The sequence below is a fragment of the Manis javanica genome, chromosome 14 (assembly GCF_040802235.1).
Source record: "Manis javanica isolate MJ-LG chromosome 14, MJ_LKY, whole genome shotgun sequence".
Lineage (NCBI taxonomy): Eukaryota > Metazoa > Chordata > Mammalia > Pholidota > Manidae > Manis > Manis javanica.
In genome coordinates, this window is record NC_133169.1 from 49,450,046 (window position 1) to 49,472,035 (window position 21,990).

Here is a 21,990-nt window from a genome sequence, read left to right on the forward strand (position 1 = left end):
CAAGTTTATTCTATGCTTTTCTAGCTCTTATGCTGATATCCTGGACTTCTCACAGAGGATGTAAGTGAGCCTCTGGCCCCAGTCTGACCCCTTTAATCCCACCTCCACATTTTTACTGTTTGTCTCCTGAAAGGTATGTCAAACACACAATTTCCCCACCCTATCCACCTAACAACTCTCAGTGGATCCTCATTATATATAATGGAAATCCCACACTTTAAGCAAAAGCCTAAGACTACTCACAAAGTGTTTGTTTTTGTGGCCAATTCTCTTGTCCCTCACATCCTTGCATCCTGTATTTCACAGTACAGCCCAACAAACCCCTATTCACCCTTCAAAACAGCTTTAAGACCTCTGAGAAGATTCCCTCAAGTTTCCCAAGCAAAAGTAGTCGCTCCTTTCTTAGCATGTGCTAACTACTTTGTATGTTCCTCATTACTATATAACCTGGTGAGTGCTTCATTGGCTCACTTGTCTTTCTACACCACTATACAGCCACTGAGGACAAAAGACTGTAAGCCCCACAAGGGTAGCAAAGTCTATACATGGCACCTGACATATGGGCATCTGACTATTTTTGGAACTGAGTTTTAGTACTAGTATTCAAGTATAAGTAGTTCTGTTAAATCCCATGTTCTGAAAATGTGAATTTGTTTCAGCGTCATAAAGCAAAATTCCCATTTGCTTATGTACAATTTTGTCTGCAAAAGACACTAAAACTGCACCCAGCTGAACTGAGCTTTGTAGACACACACAAAATACACACCTCAAACACCTACCAGCTGCATCAGTTCACCACGTGTCGTCTGGGGTGGTTGTAACATTCCATTTGATTTCAGGTAACCTGCCTGTCACCACTTCATAATAAGTCACAAGCAGCAATTCCACATTATGCCCACTTCCATTTCCGCAAGCCAAACAGGTCTTTTTCAAGGCAAAGTACTACATTTACCCTAGGACTTAAGTATTCCTTAACCACTTCACATGTTTAAAACTGTACTACATTTTCATTAGGTTCCTTCTCATAAAGTTAAGTCACTGACAAAGCTTTTGTTGTGCTCCAATCCCATTTTTCCCTGTAAGGCCGGCAGTTTTTATGCACAATTCTGCATACCATAGTGGCTTTTAGGAATACATGTGATGTTTATAGCATAACTGATTATGTAAATTAACAGCTGTATGAGGAGCTCTTAGGCTGTACAGAAGTTTCAATATTCTAACTGTAATAATTTACTGGAGCAAAAACTCTGCCCTCCCCCCAGATTTCATAAAATGTTCACAGCCCATATTCCAACAGACCATTAGGAGAGTCATACCCTTTAGGCTTGGTGACTCTCACGTGTGGTGAGCAGAGGGTTGATTTTTCCAGCTTAATCTCTACAATCTGCCTAAGCCTAATTCAGAAGATGGGTTCTCAATGCCTGAACTTTCAAGTGTACCGTTCTATGGGTTTTATTATTTTGATTGCTTTTAACTTCTTCCAAAACATCCTGACATTTTGATTTTAAATTACCCTGTATTATAGGACAGCTGGGCAGAGCCCTCAAGTCCATACTATCAAGGGGCCAAAGACACAAGAGACACTATATTCAAGTTAAAAATAGATTTGGAGTCACTAGCCCCACACAATCTCAAATGTGACTTTTTTTTACATGTGGGGCCTCCACTCAGTCCCTCCACACCAATGCCAAAGTGATATCTCTAAATCACCTTGCTCTCCTGCTGAAAATATTTTGGCTCCCTCTTTTGCTATAGGATGAAGATACAAATCTCACTTTTAGCTGAGTAAACACAGTCCTTCAAAATCTAGGCCAGACACACCTTTGCAGGCTCATCTCTAGTCACTCTCCCTGTTCCAGTAACACCTCACCAGTGGCCTTACCCTAGTAGTTGGCACCTCAACACGCCCACTGTACCTTGTTTGAAATGACGCCTTTGCCCCAGTTGGATAAACACCTATTCTGTTACTTCTGTAAACTGCTCCCACACTTTCCACTGACTGAATCATTCTCTCTTCTGTTCTCCCACAACCTTTTGTACACCTACCTACTAAGCCTGAGACTACAAGAAGGTAGAAACAGAGTAGTATTCATTTTTGAATTCTCAGGGCCTGATATACTATTCCTTGACACCTAACTTGGGTTATCAAGAAAATACAAATGGATGAAGGAGAGGTAAAGCCCAGGGTTGGGCAAGGTTAATGCAGCCTCATTGAGTCCCCACCTTGGATGCAAATAATCTCCTCTCTGATTATTTATTCAAATACCAAAATAGGGTGCATTCCATTGTAGTCTGATGCAAAGTTTAGTTTAATTACTCAGCATTTCTTAATTTCACACACAGAATGCTTTATTAATCACACTGTAATGGCTACCTTCCTAAAATAAAGTAGGTAGGTAAGGTTAAACAAAAAAGTACATCAGTAGAGGATTTTGTGGAAGCTAAGCATGTGAAAGTTAAAATTGGAACTTTTTTCTAAATAACATTAAGTTCCAATTAAAAGAAAAATGTAAACAGCACTGCATCCCCACAAACCTAAGTCCTTTCTCCATTAAGATACATGGTCTTGGCTGAATGTGCCTGGACTTTTCTGAAGTAATAAACACTTTAAAAGCAGAGCGTCTCAACCAGTGTACCTTGCATAGGGGAAAGTTACAAGTGTCCTGAAGATACTGGTCCCCTCAGTCCCCTTGGCCTAATGGCTATAGCTGTGAGCAGCCTTGACCATTTATTCCAGTATTCCAGAAAGAGACTGTGTATTATCCCTCTGTTGCACTATGTTATGACGAAGGTTTACACTTTAAAGAATACAAGAAGGCTAATACAGGTACAGTGGGATGCCTACGGATCAACCAAAATAAATACCAACTACAGGTACACTAGGCAAATTTCTACAATGACTTTATTTGAAGTCAGGACCAAGTTCTACAACCAACCTCATGCCTGTTCAGAGGAAAATAGTCTGAAATTTTCCAATAATTTTAATTTTACTTTGCCACCAAGATTTAAGAAACCTGAAAATACCTACAAATCAAATAGGCATTCAAAGAAACTTCATCTACATTACTACCGATCAAGACACCTTCCAAACCACACAGGATGGATGTTCAGAGTCAATGTTCTGAGTCTCACAAGAAAATGTCTGTCTTCTGTGACATCCTCATTTTTCACCATATCCATCTTGTTCACCTACTGACAACTGACCAGACTCAAACCACCTCAAACATCTCCCATCCATTAAAACACCCTTTACCCTCCAAAAAAAACTAATCTCCAGCAATTACACCACACCCCCATGTGAGCGTACATTCACACAAAACCTGGTCCTTCCCACCTCCCTGGGGCGAGCTGCTTTAAGTTTTCTAGGTCTGTTTCCTCATCAGCAGCTTTTCAAATATTTCGTTTGAAGCAAGGCGACTGGACTAGACCATAGGTCTAAAAATATTAAGCACTTTTTATCCTAAAAATGATCACATTCTAAAGACTGTGATAACTGCTGTGATAGCAATTACAGAGTTTTCAAAATCTTGATCAATAGCCCTCTCAGTTCCTACAGCCTCCTGTACTGTGAACAATACAAAGTGCTATTACACGCCATTTTACTTTTCACTTGCTCATATTTGCTCTTTGCCTCTCCAAAATTTAATCCCCAGACACATAAGAGTCAAGAAGATTCCACACGAGCACTAATGGGACATTCCACCTGGAAAACGGACAAGAACACAAGCAAATTATTTAAACAACGGCAGCTGAACACAGTAACAAGTCCAAGAGAAGGCAAGCAAGACATCCATTCACAATGTTGTCATTAGCAGTAGCAGTTATAAAGAAAAGGTTACAGTTATTAGCAGGCTGTTTGGGGAAGGTGGACGAAAAAAAATCAGAGAAAACAGTTTCAAAGAGCACAGTGACTGATGTTTAGAAATAAAGAGGAGAGATGAAGTTACAGACGAAAACTGCTTCGCGTAATAAGGACTGTCTTCGAGTCCTTAGCAAAACCATGAATCTCTTCATCTAGGGCTAAGTGCGTCTTTTACCATGTCATTCCAACCCCCAATCGCCCCCCCAAAACTCTTTAAACTGAACTGCAAATGCATTTGGAGTACGGGGTGAGCAGCTGGTTTCCCGCTCTGCAGTGACTGCGAAGTTCCACAGCAGCAACCCCACAAAACCACTCCTCCAAAGTTGCCACCCGTCCTGGCCACGAGTCCCGGACCCCGACTCACCTCGGGGGGCAGAGCCAGAGCGCCCCCGACCCTCGCGCGCCCCCGCCGTCAATCAACGCCCCCCGCCCGCGCCGACTGGGCGCGGAGGCGCGGCCCTGGAAGGGGCGGGACCGCTACCGCGGCGCGTCCGGGGCCCCCAACACCCGCCAGCTCCGCCAGGTTGCGGGCATTCTGCCCTCGCCCGCGCGCTCCGGTCCCGAGGGCACGACCGAGCGTGGCCCGTGCGTGGCGGTGCGGGGAGCGGCGCCGTCCGGGGCTGGGTCCGTCTCGCTTACCTCTCGGGGTACGCTGCCTGCCGCCGCCGCCTCCTCCCTGTGAGTGCAGCGGGGTCTGACCTGTGGACACACCATACCAGTCCCGCCCGCTGCTGCAGCGCCGTCGCCGCCGCTCCTCCGCCGCCTCAGCCGCCGCTCTTTGTTCCCCCTTCGAGCGCCACCGCGTCGGCCGCCAGCCTCAGCCTCCCGGAAGGGCCGCCACTACGCCTTCCCGCCCTCTCGGCCGCCGGCCTCGCCCTCCTCGCTGCGCCCACCGCCGCCTTCGCCTCCGCGCCGCCGACGCCGCCGACACCGACGCCGACGCCTCCTCCTCCGCGCCCCCCTCGTTTTCATTGAAAGCAAACAAGCATCATGGCGGCAGCCGCCTCCCCCAGCCAGCGAGCGCCCCGACCGCCGCCGCCGCTCCAACATCCGGGCCGCCCATTGGCCGCCGCCGCCGGGCGCGACCATTTGGCCCCGGGGGGGGGTCGCTCCACGCACGCCGCTGCCCAGGCCCCGCCCCTTCACCCCCGCGCTGGGGGCGGTGAGCCGCCCCGGCGCGCTCCGCGGCCGGCGCTCCCGCCTCTCCTCCCGCTTTGCTCGCTGCTCTTTTGCCGCGTCGTGTCTTTCTGCTCTTAACGCCGCCCCGTCTTTCACCCAGCTCTTTTTCTGTCTCGGACTGTCCGCTCTTATCTCCCGTCTTCCCTCAGTTTTCCCGATCTTTCTCTCTTTCGTTGGGCCTGTCAATCACGTGGAAATAGGGATAAGCTTTCAGACTTGTGACCTTAGCCGGTATCTTGATCTGCCTAAAGATGAGACAGTCCATCGTGAACAGTCGCATAATTCTTCCTGCCTCAAATGTGCAGAAAAAGTTAACTCATGACTCGAGTCGGTCCATTAATCGTCATTAAATCCAGTAAATTAAGGGACAAGTTTGCTGGAATAAATGGGCCCTTGGCTGCCTTCGAAGAACCAGACATTCTATTCAAAGGGTGATTGAAGGTGAGCAGAGAAAGACAGAGCTGACTGACGATGCTTGCATCAGGACACATTAATTGATGGTGGAGGCCCTGTGCTGGGGCCAAGGCCTAGAGATTAATCAGGCGCACCCTGCCCCAAGTGAGCTCAGAGACCAGGGGCAAGAGAGACACCCAACAGACTGCTAATAATAATCCATTAGCGAAGCATGTGGCGGGGCATGGTGTGAGGGAGTAGGGACAGCTACCTGTCCGCCTACATGGCAAACTAAGGTGGGCTCCTGGCTCTTTCCTGGAAGATCAACCGTGAAGAAGTGAGTGTGGCACCAGTCCCAGGAACTAACAATAACAAAGAAGTGAGACACCCCTCACTGAAGTCTGAGCTAGAAGAGATAGGAGATGGGTAGCTGTCGCTGGAGCAAAGGAGAGCTGGAAGAGCAAGGAAAAGGTCAAGGGGCAAAGGCTGTTTGAGCTCTTCCCAGCATGGCCTTGGGAGGCCATTACCTAACACGTGTCAAGAGATCAGCAGTGTCAACACAGTCCTGTAGAGCCAGGGGACACTGGACAAGTGCAGGGCAAGACAAAAGGCCAGCAAGGGTAAGTGGTGGATAAAACCGGTGCAGACTGACCTGCTGCTGTGGGCCTCCCTTCACGCCTTCCTACCCCAGACTACTAAGCACTGGCTTTGGGGCATACAAAATGTTACCAGACTCGGGCCAGAGGCTGCCGACATCCAGCTGGGTCTCTGCCACCCCTGTGAATGTGCGTCCTGGCAACCTGTGCTCCAACCTGGGCAGAGGGGTGCCTTCTGGTAATTTGCCTAGAAGGATTTACTTTTTATGAGTAGCACAATGTGTATGGAGGAAGGGAAATAGGTAACGAAAAGCTTAGTGCATAAAACAGCAACGATTTTACTCTATCTCACCAATCTGGTGCCTAGCCAGCCAGTTCTGTGGGTCTCACTGGGGTTCTCTCATGCGTGTACCCAAGGTAATGACTAGGGACTGGATATCTGGCACCTCAGGGCCCCCCACTGAGGCCTCTCTGACCCCCTTTTCTGTATGGCTTCTCCCTCTAGCAGATTATGCTGGACATCTTACAAAGCAAGGGCTCCAAAAGGGAAGAAGTAGAAGCTGCCAGACCTTATGAAGAATGTCACTTCCTCTGTATTCTGTTGGCCACAGCAGTCACCAGCCAAGTCCAGATTCAAGAGAAGAAGACACAGGACACATAAGCAACACAGAAGCAGCATGCACATACAGGGAGAGCAGATTTATTTGGAGCCATTTGTCACCAACGGTGGCCCTGCCTATGCACATCCTGTTCTTTCTGAATACCTGAGTGCCTCTCACCTTTCCAGATCCACATCAAAGTACCTCTCATGTTAGGAAAGACCTCCCAACTCCCAACAGGCTTATGCAGGAATAGGTTTTTAGGTTATAAAACACCAACTCAAACAGGCTTTATGCTGAAAAAGATAATTTATGTGTGCAGGGTGTCACATAACTGAAAAGGTCACGCACGCATCATGTCATCAAGAATGGATCTCCTCCACCCTCAGCTGCACTGCCCCCCCCCCCCACTGGCTTCGTCATGCAAAATTTCTGACCATACAGGAAAGACAGCCACTAGCTTCTGCAGGCTTAGATTCTACCACCTTCTTGACTTGGATAGAAAGAGTACCCCGTGCCCATTCATTCCAACAGAAAACCCAGGGCAGGCTCTCATTGGCCTGGCTTGAGCCCTGACTCTATCCCTGCAGCAAAGTATGAGGTCAGCCCCACATGAGCCAGAGGGTTTGAGAGTGGGGAAGTCATGATTCCTCATGGAGACTGGGAGGAGGCCAGAAGCAGGGGAGCAGATTCTAGCTCACCCCTCCTCTGGGAAGGCTTCCCTGGCAGAGCTGGTCACTGTGTCCTCTGGCTCCCAGCCCCTTTACCCATCAGAGCACTTAGCAGATGGTGCAGTCATCATCTCCCCTGCCAGGGTGGGCTGCTCCTATGAATCTGATTCATGTTGTTGCCTCCACACTGCCAACTGGGGTTGCTTTTGAAACTTTCCCGACCCCAGGCTTCTCCATTTCTTTCCTCTGTTACAAGAGCCTTGCCCTTCAGGCTCCAAGGCAGGCATGTGGCTGATCTTAGATTGGTATGTGGGCGTAGGAAGAGAGTTATGGCTCCCTTTGGATGCTAAGCCAGGACAGTATGAACTGCTGGCAGGCAGTGCATCTTCCCCACCATATAACTGGGGACAGAGTGATGGTGAAAGACCATCTTGGCGGCTTGGAGTTGGTAGCTCTTGGTCATTTTTCTTTTTAGCCTGTAACCTATCTCAGGTACATGAACCAACAAATTCATGGTTTGCTAAAGTTGGAGTTGGGCTTCTGTTGCTTGGAATCAAAATAGTTCTAACTGGATGTATTAGATGATAGATGGGTGGATAAATAATCAAGATAACCAAGATAACCAAGTGAAGGTCATGATCACCGATGTTGTTGTATCTATTTACTGGATGTGACTGGAGCATTGGAATTCAGACTCAGGTTCTGTGTAGGTTGTGGTGCATAACTCTATGAGTCCAGCAGCTGGAGTTACCAGGGTGCCCAGAGATGGGCAGGGTTGATCAGACTGATGAACCTCTCTGGGACCAGAATGTTTGTGGTGGCAGAGCCACACATCCTGTCCCAGTAGGAAAGCCCGTGGAAAGATAGGTTATTAGAATTTGCTTGGTAAGCCTGAACTATGGACTCTGAGGAGCCACTCAGTTCTGCTGGTCCAATGCCTCCTCTTAGGGTAGAGACTCGCTGGCCAGGGACCAAGATCTGTGACTCCTACCCAGTGCCAAGGAAGTGTATACACCCTGGCCATCTTTCTCCCAGTGTCTGGGCTCAAGGCCCCCTTGCCACCATTTTCTTCAGATAGGGCCCCATATAGTAGCTGAAGCTTCATGTCCCAGTCATAGCTCCCAGCAGTGTCCTTTGTTCACTCTATCAGCCTGCAATTGACTGAAAACCCAACTGAAATGGCTTTAAGAGAAAAAAGAAATTCGTTGGCTCAAATAGCTTTAAAAAAAAAAACAACTGAAATGGCTTTAAGAGAAAAAAGGAATTCGTTGGCTCAAATAGCTTTAAAAGGCCAGGAAGAGTCCACCAGCTTCAGGTGTAGCTTGGTCTGGGGGCTAATGCCACTGTCAGCTCTGCTCACCTCCATGTTGACTTTACAGTCAGGGCCACATTGAAGCAGAATGAATGCCAGCCCCTACAAGGTTCAAGCCCAGCCAGAAAGCGAGAGCTTCCTTCAACAGCTGAACAAATGTCACGGGCCTGATTCTCATTTCCATCTGTGAACCAAACCCCATGTGCAGGACAATGTCCTACCCTGGCCAGGGAGAAGTCACATGCCCTCCCCTGGAGCTGGATTGTCTTCAACCTTACTCAAAGCACAGATCGAAAGAGTTGGCGGGGTCCCAGAGGGAAAAAAAATGGATGGTGTAGCCCTGCCCCTACCCCAGCCACACTTCCCAAAGGCATAAATTGATTACAATGCTTTGGCCTTAAATAACAAAACAAAACTAACCCAAACCTCCTCAAACATGTTTAATAGGTGGGTGTACTTACTGATTCCTGTGACTGAAAGTCCACATGTAGGGGGCCTCTAGGGGTATTCGAGGCCAGAGGGCAGATTAATCCCTGATACCACCCTGAGCAAAGAACAGTAATTTGTCTCTTTGTTCCTTGCTACACAATACTGGGGGTTGGAGTGATGGCAGGAGACTGAACTAGAAGGGAAGTCTGAAAGATGTTTCTTGGGGAGATTGGCCTAAAAACAGTTTAAGGGAAGTTGACTCTTGTTCAAGACAGGTAAATGAGGCCTAGGTCTCCCAAAACTGACATCAGCCGACCTTCCAAGCCCCTGGGAAATCACAGTGGGCAAGCTGGGGAATGGTGCTCATCTCGAGGACACACACATGGGCTCTGTACCCAGACTGATGACCCCTGAGACCCTCGTCTGCCCTGTGGACAGGGGGCCAGCCCAGAACCCCCATATGGTCTCCGTGGGGATCCTCAGTGGAGCTCAAGGTGAAAACCTGGAGAGATGCAGAGGATGCAGGTCCTTCCAGAGATGGTTGGGGCTCTGGGGCTTTATGGGGAGGGGTTGCGGTGACAGAAGACCCAGGCCTCTTTCTGTATAACTTGATTCCTGGGTCACTCTCTGAATTTATTAGGATCCATTCAGTTTCTAGAATAGAAACCTGACTGGAAGTAATTTAATAAGAAATGGGAACGTACTGCCTCAAGGTAACACAAGCTACTGTAATAAACAGAAAATTTCTTGCGTGTATAACAACTCATTTAGCAGGTGGCTTTCTTCCACGTAAAGATTCAGGTACTTGGGCTCTTTCTCTTGGTTCTGTCACCCCCAAGGGCAGGGGTTTTTATTCTGTGGTCCAGGTACCCCCAAGAGATCTGTGGATTGAATTCAAGGTGGGGTGAGGTGAACCCAGAGATGGGAATATGTTCCCATTTCCTGCCACTTTGAACCAGTGGCATGTGTAGTGCCTAGGGAAACCCATCCCAACAGTTCCATATCCTGTCACAGCTGTTGGGGAGATCTTTTCTCCCCCAATTAATTCTTTCTTCTTTACTGATGTGCAAATCATGTAACTTAAAATTAACCATTTTGAAGTGTACAATTCAGTGGTATTTAGTACATTCACAATATAGTTCTAAAACATCATCCTGTAAGAAAATGTTGGGGGTATCTTGAAGTACCATTTTCACTCATTTACTACTTTGAAAATATGGTAGATGTCAGACCTGACCAGTAGTAGATCTTGTTATGTGATATGCTTTTGAACTGTGTAAATAGTGTGTCATGACATTTTAAATATTTTGGTAACTTTATTTCAATATAACTGTCTTTCTTCATAATCCTATGTATTTAGGGTCATTTCTAGTTTGGGGCTCATGAATAAAGCTACTGAAACATGGACAAGTTCCTGTGTGAAAATGTGTTTTCACTTCTCTGGGATAAAGGCCCTTGAGTTTAATTGCTGGTTCATATGGTAACCCCATGTTTAGCTTCAAAAGGAACGGCCACACTGTTTTCTGGAATGGCTGCATGTTTTAAACATGGGTGAGATATGGTGAGACAAGATGCAGGTCAAGAGAGAAAAACAGCAAGAGTTTTACAGTTTTGTTACTCAAAATTCAATGTGAGAACACAGTACTCCATGTGGGACCATCTGGAGAAGCACCAGGGTGGGTCAGGAGGCAGAGGGAGGGGAAACTGAGGGCAAGCGACTTTATTGTGGTTTCTGCAGGGAGGAGTGTGTGAGGCAGGGTAAACATGTTTACAGTGGCTAATTTGAATAATTTCAGTGGGCTCTGGGGCATAGGTACTAGTGCCCTGCCTTGGGATGATTAAAGCAGGTGTATAGTGGGTGGGACTGTGACAGCCCAATAAAAGAGCTGGCTGGGGAGAGGGTTAGGCTTAATTGTCTGCTCAAGAACTGACCAGCCTTTAGCCAGGTCCTAAAAATTGGATCAAGAAAACATTTTATTTTATTTTTGTGCATTTATTTATTTATTGCATTTAGAATTCTTTTTTATTGAGGTACATACAATAAAATACACAAATTTTAGTGTACAGCTTGATGCATTTTGACATGTGTACACACTCAGGTAAATCACCACCCAGATAAAGATATCAAACATTCTCACTAATTTTTGCCCTTCACCAATTTCACCCATCTGTCATTCGTATTCCCCTCCCCCATGGTAACCACCAGTCTGTTCCTCTGTGTCTATGAGTCTTTTTCAGTTTTGTTTGTTCATTTGTTTTGTATTTTAGATTCCACATATAAGTGAAACCATACGGTATTTGTCTTCCTCTGTCTGATTATTTCATTCAGCATAATACCCTGTAGGTCCATCCATGTTGTCACAAATGGCAAGATTTCATTCTTTTTTATGGTTGAGTAGTATTGTCTTGTGTATATGTACCACATCTTCTTTATCCATTCATTTAATGGACATTTAGGTTGCTTTCCTATCTTGGCCTTTGTAAATAATGCTACGATAAATAGGGATGCATATATCTTTTTGAATTAGTGATTTTGTTTTCTTCAGGTAAATTCCCAGGAGATGAATTGCTGGGTCATATATGGTATTTCTATTTTTAGGTTTTTTGAGAAACCTCCATACTGCTTTCCACAGCGGCTACAACAATTTGCAATCCCACCAACAGTATACAAGGATTCCCTTTTCTCCGCATCCTCACCAACACTTGACATTTCTTGTCTTTTGGATAGTGGTCATTTTAACTGGTGTGAGGTGATTATCTCATTGTGGTTTTGATTTGCATTTCCCCAATGATTAGTGATGTGGAGCATCTTTTCATGTACCTGTTGGTCATCTGTATGTCGCCTTGGAAAAATGTCTATTCAGGTCCTCTGCCCATTTTTAATCAGATTATTTGTAGGGGTTTTTTTTGATATTGAGTAACATGAATTATTTATATATTTTGGGTGTTAACCCATTATCAGATATATCATTTATGAATATATTCTCAAGTATGTTGCCTTTTCATTTTGTTGATGGTGTCCTTTGATATGCAGAAGCTTCTGAGTTTGATGTAGTCCCACTTGCTTAGTTTTGCTTTTGTTTGCCTTGCCTGAGGAAATGGATTCTAATTGGGTTTGTCTTTTTAATGCTGGGTTTTGAGGGCTCTTTATATATTTTTTAAGTACAAGTCCTTTGTCAGATATGTGACTTGCAAATATTTTCTCTTAGTCTGTAATTTGTGTTTTTACATTCTTAACAGGGTCTACTGCTAAGCAAAAGTTTAAAAATTTGTTGAGATCCAGTTAAGTGAGTTTTCTTTTTAAGATTATGCTTTAGGTGTCAAATGTCAGAACTCTTTGCTAGTCCTAGGTCCAGAACATTTTCTCCAACTTTTTCTCTAGAGGTTTTATAGCTATACATTTTAAATTTAAGTCCATGACCCATTTTGTGTAAGATGGGAGGCTTAGTTAAAAGGTTTCTTTTTGTTTTATTTGGCTCCAACACCATTTACTAAAAAGTTCCTCTCCTGTTAATCACTTTTCCTCCTTTTTCACAAATTAATTGAGCATTAATTAATTCTCCACTTGTCTTTGTGAGTATCCCTCTGCTGATTTTGCACTGTTGTGATTGCTGTAGCTAATAGTAAAGCCTGAATACCTGTAAGGGTGATAACTCTCATTTTACTTTTCTTTTTAAAAATTGTTTTTGCCATTGCAGGCCTTTCCATTTAAATTTTTGAGTCATCTTTTCTATATCTATAAAATAAAGTTTGTTGAAACTTTGATAGGAATTGAGCAGTAATTGGTATATTAGGGCTAAGTCTCCCCCTATATTATTTGTTCCTGATTGTTCCCTCTCTCTCTCATTCCTCTTTTGCTTTTTTCTTGCCTTTCTGTCAGTTATTGGAACTTTTTGCAGGGTTTCACCTTGATTTATTGGTAAGCTTTTTGAGTGTATCACTATATAGTTTTCCTAATGTTTTATTCTAGAATTATCATATATATAAGTAAGTTAATCACAGTCTACTGGGGTCAATGTTTTACCATTTTGAGTAAAGTGAAGAAAACTTACCTCATTTAGGTTCCTTTCATCTCCCTACTTTTAAAATATAAATTTGTGGACTATTTGCTCCACAAACATTGAACACCACAGCAGATTGTGCTATAACTTTTGCTTCAACCATAAAATATGACTAAGGAAACTTATGAGGTGAAGGATAATCTATTGTGTTTCCCCATTCCATTGTCCTTTCTGTTCTGTGCACCTAGTCTCCTACCACAATCTTTCTTTCTGGAAAGCTTCCTTTTGCCATTTTTTAAGGGTAGGTCTGCTGGCAACAAATCCTCTTGGTTATCCTTCATCTGAGAATGTCTTTATTTCCCCTTCACTTCTTAAGAACAGTGTCACCAGATTTAGGCTTGAAAGTTGAGTTTTTCTTTCAGCATTTGAAAAATGTGCCAGCCCTCCATGGTTTCAGATGTGAAACACACTGGCACTAGAATGGCTGTTTTCCTGTAGATAGTGCATCATTTCTCTTTAGCTATCTTTAAGATTTTTTTCTTTGTTTTTAGTTTTTGGAAGTTTAGTTCTGATGTGTCTCAGTGTGGATTTCTTTGGGTTACTCATGTTTGGGATTCTCTCCCGTTCTGGAATCTGTAGATTTATGTCTTTCACCAAGTTTGGGTCATTTTCAGCCATTATTTCCATGTCTATGGTTTCAATCTCACTCTTTCTCTTCACTTTCTGGAACTCTGATGACATAAATAGTTTATTATAGACCCACAGGTCCCCAAAACTGTTCATTATTTTTTCAATCTATTTTTTCTCTGTTGAGATTGATTAGATTCTGTCAATCTGTCTTAAAGGTCACTGATTCTATCCTCTGTCCTTTCCATTCTACGGTTGAGCCTATCCAGTGAGTTTGATTATTATATTTTTCAGTTCTATCATTTTCATTTGATTCTTGTTTTTTATAATTATTTTCTTTGCTGAGATTTTTCTCTTTTTTCATTTGTTTCAAGAGAATTTGTAATTTATTATTGAAGCATTCTTATGTGCTTTAAAATCCTTGTCAGATAATCCCAACATCTGATTCATCTCATCTTCCCTAATTTGAATGGTGGTTATCCTGGCTCTTGGTATACAAGTGATTTTCTATCATACCCTTCACATTTGGGTTATTACGTGTGAGGACTCTTGGTCCTTAGATGTTTTCAGGTCTTCTACGTCAGCAGGCAGTCACCCAGTGTACTGTGTAGATTCGCTTTGGTCTCAGTGACAGTTTTCTGAGCCCTTGCTGTGCCACAGTAGTCAGCTTTGCTCTTCTGCTGTTGCAAGGAGCTCAGTGCCGGCTGCTCTTCTGGGGGGCAGGAGGCACTTCCCTGGCTGGCCTACTGTTTCTGTGTGGCTTTAGCAGGGGAGGGGCACGAGCAGAGGCCACTGGGCCTGGGTCTCCTTATAGCAGTGGGCAGAGGGCGAGGAGATGTAACCACTCTGCTGTTACTCCCATTTCAGGGCCCACCAGTGTCTGGTTGAAATCAGGGACCAGGACACCCCAAGACTCCCCTGCTCCTGCTGGGGGATAATAGCACTATCTGCAGTGCCAGGTTCTGAGGTGAGAGTTGGGAGGCCAGGGACCTCACTGCCCTGTTGCAGCTGGTAGATCGGATGGCCAGGTTGTGGTGCAGGGGCTAGGTTTTAATTTTTAATCCAGTTTCTCAGTTTTCCCCACTTCTGGCTTAGGTTCTGTTGTCTGGGGTCCAAGTCACTTATGACTCAAATATCTGCTTTCCAGCTTCCAAATTTTTATTACTGTATTTCTCCTCTTTGTTCTGCCCATTTTTGTTTTGTAGGGTTATTTACCTCCTCGTCCCTTTACTGTAGTTTTTATGAGGTTTCATGGAAATGAAATCAGATGGGTGTAGACAGTACTCTATCTTAAATAGAATTCTTTATTATTACAGTTTTTAATCTTCTATTTATCTATGGTCATGTCTTTTTCCTCATTCCTAATATTATTTCTGTTTCTAGCTTGCCCGCCTTGACATAGTAGTCAGAATTTTGTCTATTTTATTGACATACAAAAAATATGTATTGAAGCTACTCTTTTTTCTTATCTCATTAATTTATTTTTTATGTTTATTAATTTCCTCCTCCTACTCTCCTGGTATTTGTTTTATTACCTATTTCCTTTCTAGCAGCATCCCTGGCCACAGCCTGCCAGGTATCATTAATAGTTGTGCCCTCATTCCCCAAGCTTTGACAACCAAAAATGCCTCTAGGCATTGCTAAATGTCTGCAGGTACAAAATCTCCCTTGGTTGAGACCTACTGCTGGTTTATAGTTATGAATTCATTGAATTCTCATCACAAGCCTATGTGGTAAATTCTGCTATTATCCTCATTTTCCAGATAAGTATTTGTAAACCAAGTGTCTGTAAACAGAAGCCCAGAAAGGTTCAAAGTAACTGCAAAATCACAGGGCTATCAAGCATTATTTGTAATTGCAAAATCCCAAAGTGAGACAGAATCCACCTGAGGGTCGTTCAGTAAATTGTGGAACATACATACAAATGAATTTTGCAAAAATTAACTACTTAATATACTTCTGATGCATAAATCTCAAAAACAACACCAAGAGGATAGAGCAAGTTGCAGATATCTTTCAGGTGGGGATACAATGTGCAATATTGTCTGGAACCTCTCTGAAGATTCTGATTAGAGTTTTACTTCTGGCTCCGTCCTCTTTCCCAGAATTGTCCCTGTGTTTGTGGACATCCTGTTTCAGGACCCTGGTCTGGATCTCTCCATTTCAGGAAGCTGGCTTTCCTTGAGCATCAGGTGCCTCTTGCTCTTCCTTTCACAATACACAGGGAAGAAAAGACCAGGATATTGGGGGGCAGGGCTTGGGGCTGGCAGCTGTCACCACAGGACTGACTTGTCCCTGTACTGACAGGGCTGCAGAAGGCAGCCGCACCTGGCTCAGGCGCTGGGACTCCCCCTGGGCTGGGGGGCCTTGAGGACCCCCGGAAGTGCTGCTACAGCATGATTCACCAACTCCCCATTCCTCTGAGGAAACCTTTCCTGTCGGCATCCCTTTTCTTTATGTTAGGGGCTCATAGGGCCCTTAGTCATTGACTCTCATCTTAACTCGGGAAAACAGCAGATGCCCAGCCCACATCCACTGCTAGGTCAATTGCCAAAGTGTCTGCTTTCCAGTCTCAGAAGTTGTGTTACTATTGTTCCCTCTTCTGTTCTCCCCATGCTTGTATTTTCCATAACCCCCACTCCTTTCCTGAGACCCTGGCACCCCGCAACGATCGAGCAGCTGGTGGGTTTAGCAGGGAGCAGTCTCCAAAACCTACCCTAGCTCCAGGTGTAGTCTCTCTCCTGGGTGGCCGCAGTGTTCTTGCCCTTGACTATTCTGCATGTCACTCTTGCTTAGGAAGGTGAGGAGTCCCATGCATGTGGCGGATTCTGAAACCTCATCTTTTGTTTGATGAGGCCTCCATGGGTGACTTTGACCACCAGGTGGGTTTACAAGCCATTGGAACAGATGACAGTGCTGGGTTCAGAAAGACCTGAGTCTAACCCTGCTTCCTCCACTTCCCAGATGTGATTGGAGACGTCACCTGCAGTCTCCAAGTGTCAGTTTCCCATCAGCAAAATGGAGATGAGGATCTGTCGAAAGGGTTGTTGGGAAAATGAGAAAAGATACTCTGCATAGTGAGCCTGTGTCCAAGGTGGGACGTGCAGGGAACGATGTGTGGGGAATGGAGTGCAAGTCACCCGAAGGCCGCCGGGTGGGGCCCTCGGCATCAATGCTGAAGAGCAGGGGCGCTCAAACGTGGGTGGGCCCGTGCACCTTCCTGAGTCGTTTTGTTTGTTGTTTTTCTTTTAAAATAATGGCTCTTCCAAGGAGACAGAATCAGAATCTCAGGGGCTAGGGCTAGGGTGTTTGTATTTTAGCAAGTGATTTTAGTCCACACTATGAAAATCTGGAACCCACTGATTTAGAACACTGGGGAAAGGGGGCCAGGCCTCCCTTCCTCCTCTGGAGCAGGGCTTTCCCTCGCTTTGGCCCAGGGCCTTCAGGCCCATTGTCGGACAAGCCCACGAGATTGGTGGGATGGCCTGTTAGAGTTCATTTCCTGACTTTGCTCTTGTCATTCAGCCTGGGACTCTGCTCTGTGCGTGTCCCCAAGCCCCGTGTACGGAGTCAGCCGTGAGGAGCATCTTGGACCCACCAGCCTGGCCTTGACCACAGGGGGGAGGCCTTGGACTCACCCTCCCCATTTTAACAGCTGTGGTCAAGGAAACTAGGCAAGTAATACCGATCTTGGCACATTTGCTTTCTCCTAAGCACACCCATCAGTAACACACACCAAAGGAACATGGGTGAGGAGGTGGCTGCAGCCATCCATATGAGAGACCTGGGGCCTTGTGGGAGGAGGGGAATGCAGGACAGATGGAGGAAGAATTCAGAACGTGGAGGGGGAGGGGAAGGGCCTAGGGAAGCCACACTCTTCCAGCTGTGCTCCAAGGACCTGCAGAAGCCAGAGCACCTGGGCGGGTCAGAAACGCGGATCTCAGGGCCTCCCAGACCTGGTGAGCAAGAACCTGCACTTTCATAGGCCCTCCAGATGACTTATGTGCAAGGCTTGGTCCAGAGGGCCGACTAAGCTTCCTGCTGTTGTTAGGTCGCCTCTGACAGAGGATGCAGGAAGAGGAATGGGAGTGGGCATGGGGTCAAGTGGGAGGCTGCATAGGTTTCACTTGGGCCTGTGGGAGTTGGGGTGCCTGATGACAGCCAGGTGCAGTGTCCCAGAGGAGCTGGACTTGTGCCTGAAGCTGGGTGGGAGGTGTGGGTGTGAGCTGGGAGCATATCTCTGATGGCTGAAGTCCCCAGTGCAGGTGAAATCCTTCTTGGAGGGTGGGTAACCATGACGGGTCCAGGTGGCCCAGTTGATATGTGGTGGAGTGGACCTGACCTCAGCCCTCCTGACTATGTGGTCAGACAAGTGTTGATGGTGACTCTAAGCTATGTGTCGTTGCCAGACCCTTGGGATAACTTGTCTACCTGCTGTGTGCACTCATTCCTCGGCTGTCACTCACCTGCAGTTCCCGACAGGACTCATGGCCCGTCCCACTGCCCCCTGAGTCTGCCGTTGTCCGAGCGTCCCCTCAGGGGAAGTAAGCTGCACCTGGGATTCCCCTTTTTTATCCCCCAATTCTGCTCCCTAGATCCAACCACCCCTGCCCTAGTCCTAGAAGCGGATGGCTGCCGCTGGCCGCAAAGCGGTATCCCAGGACCTGGTCTTGAGCTCTCCGACCCATTCCGCCTACAGCCGCTAGGGGGAGCTTCCCAAACGCAAATCGGTTACTACACGGGCGTCTGCAGGTAGTTTCCCGTGGTTCTAAGAACGAAGCCCAACCCTGCCGCCAGGTCCTCAGCGCCTGAAACACAGGACCCAGCAACCGGTCCCACTCTGCCCGGGCCACTCCCCACCCCTTCTGGCGCAGCCTCACGCCTTCCTTCTGCATCGGGGCCTGCTCATCCGGGAATGCCCACAGATCTCCCCAGCACCCTCGTTCCCTGCCTCCCCAGCTCAGAGAGGCCTGACCTCTTAGCTCTATTTTGACATGCTGATCCTTCCCTTCCCCTCAGGAATCAAAGTGCCATGGTGTATTTGCTCCTTCCTCTGGTTGTCTGTTTTCCCCCACGACTGTCAGGGCGGATGGTGGGTGCCCAGCACACACTTGTATTTCTACCAGTGTTGAATGACTGGCCCACGTATTCCAGGATCCAGAGAAATTCAGGAGCTGCTTCCTGGGGAGCCTTCCTGAGATAAAGCTGGAAGAAGGGGCAGAAGCTCACGCTTGGGTATGCGTGGTTTGTATGTGGAGACTCTTTCAGGTAGGGTCGACTACGAGATGAAACTGCAATGCCTATAGAAGGGGGAAGACACCAACCTGTCCACAGGGTTCCTGGGAGTGGTGGGAGGGGTCTGGGATGTGAACGCAGAGGCCTCTGAGTGGGATCCGCCCTGCTCTGGACCTCACGCCTTGCCTTGTGACCAGACCTGCCTCGGGGCCAGTCCACAGCCTGGCTCTGCCCCTGCAGACCGGAGTTCCACCTCTGACTGAGCGCACCACAGCTCCTCTGTCTGCAGCCTGTCAGCCTTCCCGACTCTCAGACCTCCCGTTTTCCTGGTCAGCAATTACGCCTGCCCCACCCACCCCAAGGTTGGTCCCTCCCCCAGCCCCCACGAGGTTGGCCCTTTCCTTTCGCAGAACAGGCCCATCTGGCCCCTCCTCCACCCAGCCCAGAGTCAGCAGTCAGCAACCCGTGGCCACCCCAGCCTGCAGCTGCTGTCTGGCCCTTCGGGTGCATTATCCATCCTCTGAGCCCCAGCTTTTCTGTCTGTAAACTGGGTGCAGTCATCTCCTCTCTGATAATGAGTGTGAATTGCTTTCCCCATTTCAGATCTCCTGGGCCAGTGGGGAGGGAACTGGCTGGGGCTGACCCATGACCAGAACACTCTCCCCATTGGCCCTGAAATTTGACCAGACACATGTCTTTCTTGCACAACAACTGGATGGGGCAGCCCCGTCGTCACCCTCTCCCCTGAGCTCCCTCCATTCTTATCTGGAGTACAGGACACTGTACATCAGGATACCTCTGCTCCCTCTGTTACTCCTCCCAGCCCACCTCAACCTCAGGGAAAGCAGAGTGTGCCAGGTGCCCACGGGCACCTGCCCAGGGCTTACAAGCTGTGGCTGGTGCACCTCCCACTCCACCCTGGCCCTTTGGCTTCTGGAAAGCCTTAGAGAATTCCAAGATCATTGCTGGCCCAGCACGAGCCACCATGCTCTGCCTCCCCAACACCACCATAGCCTTGCCCACAAGCACCCTCCCCTGCCCCCCACTCTCTCAGCCCCAGGCCTAGCTTCCTCCTCTTGGGAGCCTCCCAGGTGACCCCAACCCCCAGGCCTCTCTCCTCTGAGGACCACGCTCCCCTTAGCTATGCCCCTCAAGGCAGCCCTTGGAATACATAACATGGGCCTTATGCAGAACTTCATTCACCAGTTTGGGACTTTGGGGGGTGTCAGGTCTCCCCTTTGTGCCTGGCTAAGTGCCCAGGGGCCGCTGTGAGCCCCCTACCCCAGACCTGTAGGCAGGGTAAGCTCTGAGCACTTTCCAGAGGCATCTCATGGAGGATCAGTGTATATCCTGCTGAAAATGAATAGGTGGGCGTCTGGTCTGCGTGGACCAATCCCACCTGGAGCTGCTGACCTGGGTACCACACCCCGGTCTGAGGCACGTTCTCCAAGAGACACTGTAGGGGAACTGCCTGGGAGACCCACTGGCCAGCTAACATTTGAACAAAGAATTTAGCCCGCAAAGCATCCTCCTGTAGCTGCCCTCATCCCAGCCTAGACAGGTAATAGGAATTTCTGCTTTGCCCCATTTGGTGATCAGAGAGGTTGAGACGGAATTCTCTCTTCTAAGTGGCAGACACAACTCCCTGTCCTGCTATCCCTCACTGCCTCTTCCAGCTGGGGGAGGTGAGGAGGCCCCCTGGCGAGCTTGGCTGGCTCAGTCTGGTCCCTACAAAGGACTGAGGCCATCAGGCTGGGGCTGGGGCAAGTGTTGGCAAGTGGAGTGAACAAAGCAGAGGCCCTGCAGCCCAAAGGGCATGCCCAGTGGCCAGGTGCAGCCCCACATGGGGTCTGGGCAGCCTGTTGGCAATGGGGATGTGGGAAGTGTCAGGGGCCACAGGAGGGTGCAACAGATGTGGGCTGCTTTTGGTGAGGCAGCAGCGTTTTCTGTCCCCTCAACATCCACTCTCTCCCACAGTGGGTTTCCCGTGGGCCTCTCCCCTGCCTCCCTCTCAGTAGCTGGGGTTCCAGAGAAATCAGCACTTCCAGCACCCCCAGGCACAGGTCCCAGGCCCAAAGGCTGACTCAGAAAATTCCATTCCCTGCCCAAGTTATTGCTGCTGAGACTGAAGAAGTTCAACGCAGACTGAGAGGACCCAATTCGGGGACTTTTGTAGGGACTATTTCCCATGGGTTTGTTAAGCTGGGCACGTGAAGTCTGCATGCCAGGGCCTGCCTGAGTGTGCAGTCAGCATGGAGTATGCAGAGCCAGGAGAGAGCAGGATGGCCAGGGGTGCACAGGCCTGTGCATGGGGACCAGCCCTGGCCAGTGGGCCTGCTGTCTATTCAAGGGGTGTCAGCTAAGCAAGAATACACGTCCTTTGTCTTGGATCCAGTCTGCACAGGGTTTCCACCCCAGCTCAGGGCCCAGAGGGTGGAGGTCAGAGCTTGGATGACCTGAAAGGAGCATGGAGCTATGGGAATGCACAAGGGAGGTTCTAAGTGAGAGCTAATGGGCAGAAGGACAGCCTCAGAAGTGTGTGTAGGGAGTGGGTGTAGGGGAAGGGAGGGCAGCGGGAGTCAGAGGCCCAAGCCAATTGGCTGATGGGATCAGAAGTCCTAAGCAATGTGCTGGAGAGGTCCAGGGAGTCTTCACAGAGTCAGGCACCAGGGCCTCCACCTCCTGCCAATGCCCAGATCTGCAGCTGGGAGTAGGCAGGAGAGCGGGCTACGAGAGAAGGGGGCGGGATGGGGAATGAGACGAGAAATATGGCCCTCATGCTTTCCTGAATAAACCAACTCTCTCAGGGTCTCATTCAACAGACACTCAGGCCTCCCCCCATCCCTGGGAGGTAGTGGGGCCAGAAGACCAGTCAGACCCGACCCTGCCCTCCAGGCCCAGAATGGGAAGAGGAGGCCAGTCTGGTCCTCACGCCAAGTGTCCAGCACACCCCAGGTGCCAAGGCCTACTTTGCCCAGACCTGTGCAGAGGCCAGCAGTCCCACCAGGAGTGTCAGTTTCTACACCTCTGCTGCAGGAAGGACAGTCTCTGTCCAGGAGGCCCAGTCAGGAACTGATGTGGAGGCC

General features: G+C 48.0%; 1 protein-coding gene and 1 long non-coding RNA gene across 6 annotated transcripts in view; one reads left to right on the forward strand and one right to left on the reverse strand.

Moving 5' to 3' along the window:
• Positions 1 to 4,840, reverse strand: part of CNOT6 (CCR4-NOT transcription complex subunit 6) — a 70,976-nt gene extending 66,136 nt beyond the window's left edge. For 2 of the 5 annotated variants that reach the window (XR_005056935.2, XM_073222066.1), the window contains exon 1: positions 4,502 to 4,839. The gene's annotated coding sequence lies outside the window, so the exon portion shown is untranslated. Of the gene's footprint in view, positions 1 to 4,501 lie in introns of all 5 variants that reach the window. The other 3 variants (XM_037002038.2, XM_037002036.2, XR_005056934.2) reach the window with 2 other exon arrangements.
• Positions 4,841 to 5,001: 161 nt separating this feature from the next.
• LOC118969045 (uncharacterized) lies at positions 5,002 to 8,589 on the forward strand. The gene is made up of 2 exons (XR_012125291.1): positions 5,002 to 6,054; positions 6,536 to 8,589. It is a non-coding gene; the product is annotated as an uncharacterized lncRNA (long non-coding RNA).
• Positions 8,590 to 21,990: the final 13,401 nt, after the last annotated feature.